The sequence below is a fragment of the Hordeum vulgare genome, chromosome 1H, assembly GCF_904849725.1.
Source record: "Hordeum vulgare subsp. vulgare chromosome 1H, MorexV3_pseudomolecules_assembly, whole genome shotgun sequence".
NCBI classification, from domain to species: domain Eukaryota; kingdom Viridiplantae; phylum Streptophyta; class Magnoliopsida; order Poales; family Poaceae; genus Hordeum; species Hordeum vulgare.
Genome location: NC_058518.1, coordinates 504776733 through 504780175, shown reverse-complemented (window position 1 = coordinate 504780175; position 3443 = coordinate 504776733). Strand labels below are relative to the sequence as shown.

The 3443-nt window shown below is 49.2% G+C and overlaps 1 non-coding gene across 1 annotated transcript; it reads right to left on the bottom strand.

Annotated features, from left to right (window-relative positions):
- Nucleotides 1-2927: 2927 nt before the first annotated feature.
- TRNAQ-CUG lies at nucleotides 2928-2999 on the bottom strand. Its single transcript has one exon. It is a non-coding gene; the product is annotated as a tRNA-Gln (tRNA).
- Nucleotides 3000-3443: the final 444 nt, after the last annotated feature.

Genomic DNA, 3443 nt, shown 5'->3' with positions numbered 1-3443 from the left:
TAAAAAAATCATAAATCTGTTTGGAAATTTGTAAGAAAAAAATACATACTCTGTGGGGAAGAGTCAAAATAATAACAAGGACGAAATAAGAAAATACTAGTCCCTCATATCAAAATATAAGGAGATCTTCACTGAAGCTTACGAAGGGCTTCTTGGACGTGCCCAAGCGAGGGAATCTGGCCTGAACCTTGATTTCCTTGGGATTCCTGCCGTTGATCTTCAAGAGCTTGAGCAGATGTTCACGGAGGAAGAAGTCTGAAGCACCATAAAAGAGCTACCCGCGGATCGTGCGCCGGGACCGGACGGATTTATTGGGGCCTTCTACCACCGTGCTTGGCCAATCATCAAGCAGGATACCATGGCCGTGTTGCTCAAGCTGTTCGTTTGGGATAGCACAGGATTTAGCAAGCTCAATCGTGCCCACATCATTCTCATCCCGAAGAAACCAGACGCTCAAGAGGTTGGAGACTTCCGCCCCATTAGTCTGCCCCATAGCATTGCCAAATTGTTCGCCAAGATGCTCGCGATCAGAGCCAGGAGGAGGATGAAGGATATTGTTGCGGCCAATCAGTCCGCCTTCATTCTTGGCAGGAGCTTGCACGATAACTTCCTGCTAGTGCGCCAAGTTGCTAGGAAAATTCATGCCCGTCGTGATCTCGGAGTATTCCTCAAACTGGATATTTCGCGCGCCTTCGATTCATTGGCGTGGCCGTTCCTCTTTGACGTCCTTCGCGCAAAAGGATTCGGCAACAAGTGGATTGGTTGGGTGGCTACGCTACTCAACTCGGCGAGCGCCAAGGTTGTGGTGAACGGAGTCCCCGGAAGGAGTTTTGTGCATGCCAAGGGCTTAAGGCAGGGAGATCCCATCTCGCCCCTGTTATTCGTGATCGCGATGGACGTGTTAACCAACATCATCAACAAAGCAGAATCGAATGGCATTATCAGTGCGCTCACGGGAGTCACGGCTATGCAACGTCTGTCGATTTATGCCGATGACTTTGCCCTGTTCATCACATCTCGCCATTATCAGTGTTTTGTTGCATTATCAGGGAGATCCCATCTCGCCCCTGTTATTCGTGATCGCGATGGACGTGTTAACGGCTATGCAACGTTTGTCGATTTATGCCGATGACTTTGCCCTGTTCATCAGGCCGTCGGCGCAGGACATGTGTTTCGTTCGAAACGCTCTGCACATCTTCGGCGAGGCGTCCGACCTCAAGGTCAACTACGCCAAATCCTCCGCCATTCTCATCAGAGGGGATGAGCAAGATCAGCTAAGGGTGGCGGACGTGCTACAATGCCAGGCGGGTGAGTTCCCATGTAGATATCTTGGACTGCAGTTAGCGATCCGGTAACTCACCAGGGCGCAATGGCAACCCCTTCTGGACCAAGCCAAGCGCTTCGTGCCCGCGTGGCAGAGAGGGCTAATTCAGCGGGCCGGCAGGCTAGTGCTGGTGAAGTCTGTTGCGGCAGCTAGGCCCGTCCATCACTTAATGGTGATGGAAGCGCCGATCTGGGTTCTTGAAGAGATCAATAGCTGGTTGAGAGCTTTCTTCTGGAAAGGAAAAGAAAAGGTTAGCGAAGGGCACTGTCAGGTCGCTTGGAACTCCATCTGTCGACCAACCCAGTTCGGTGGTCTGGGCGTGAAGAACTTGCAATTGCATGATTTGGCGCTGCGAGTTCGCTGGGAATGGCTCCATAGAACAGACCCAGGTAGACCGTGGCAAGGTATTACCATGTCCGATGATCAGTCGGCAAGGCAGGTGTTCGACAGCCTGGTGCTGATCAAGGTGGGTGTTGGAAGCCGTGTGCTCTTCTGGAGGGATAGATGGATTCATGGGTTTGCGATCTTTTACATCGCACCGCTGATTCATAGCAGCGTAGATACTCGCACGCGCAATCGGAGGACGGTTCTGGAGGCTCTGACTAACAATAGATGGCTCCAGGACATACATGGCAACGTCTCCTTCACGGCCCAACTCCAACTTATGCATCTGGTGCACGCGATTGGATCTGTGCAGAGGGACGTGCACACGTCGGACGCCTTCTCGTGGTCCTGCGACAAATCAAGAGTGTACACGCCGAGATCTACCTACCAAAGGCTGTGCACTAGCTTGGAGAGGGTCCCCTTTGCGAAGTGTATTTGGAGGAGCTGGGCACCCCTTAGGTGCAAAATCTTTGCTTGGTTGGCCGCGCAGTGACGTTTATGGACCTCGGATCGCCGCGCCAGACATGGATTGCAAGATCACCACTCTCCTTGTTTTATTTGCCTCCAGGACCAAGACAATATCGAGCACATTCTGATCCAATGTGTATACGCAAGAGAGGTGTGGTACTTAGGTCTCCAAGAGCTCAACATCCAAATCAGGACTCCGGAGCCTCAAGATACATTGACGGAATGGTGGCTTTGGGCGAGGGGCCACTTCAGGCGCGCCGAGCGGCGTGGTTTTGATACACTGGTAATTATCACGACCTGGGCATTGTGGAAGCAGAGAAATGCCCGGGTGTTTAACAGGCGTGGCAAATCATGAACCCTACGCAACTGTTGGGCCAAATCGGGAAGGAGGTGCACGATCTTAGGACTGCAGGGATAGGAGTAGGAGGTCTTCAACGTTTTGTGAGACAGTAGCCTTAGTCTGTTTGTATGGAGTTGGCTGGCTCGAATGTTCGCATTTTACGCTAGCGTCTTGTAAATATTCTTTCTGCCTTCTATAAAAATATGGTACATCATTGGCGTACTCTTGAAAAAAAATTCAAAATATAAGACATTTTTCTAGGTTAGTTTAGTCTACGAAAGTGCCTTCTATTTTGATACAGAGGTAGTAATTGAAAATTAAGATACTATTAATCAGGAAGCTTTTTGCCTGAAAATAATAGGGAGTGCCATCTTTTTCAAGCACAGAAAAATTATAGAAGAAAAAAAAAAGAGGTCCCACCGAGACTTGAACTCGGGTTACTGGATTCAGAGTCCAATGTCCTAACCACTAGACCATGGGACCATTTGTTGGCACAATTTTCTAATTTGTTTTTGTATAGTATTAAGCGTGAGTCACGTTGCATATTGACATCGAATAAACTATCAAGGACTAATCACCATGATCTTTTGAACAGTGATGGCCGTGATGTGGTGCTTCTGGCTGGGAACAAGCCACTTGTAGCTAGTCAGACAACGACTTCAATCTAAGCCGACTGATGGAAGCCCCAGATCTGTATGTCAGATAGTCACCATGGTTTTATACGCCTTCTCGCTCGGCACTACTATGTTCTTCGAATAACAAAGTAGACACGCAAGCAAGTGACTATACAAATTAAGGATGCAAGTTTGTTGTGTAAAAGCGGAAAGAAAGTCTCTGTGCTCTGGTCTGGCCTTGTAGCTCAAATGAAGGAGATCAGTGCGCAGTAGGGAGAGCCAGGAGGGGAGGTCCGATGGAATTACATCAAAG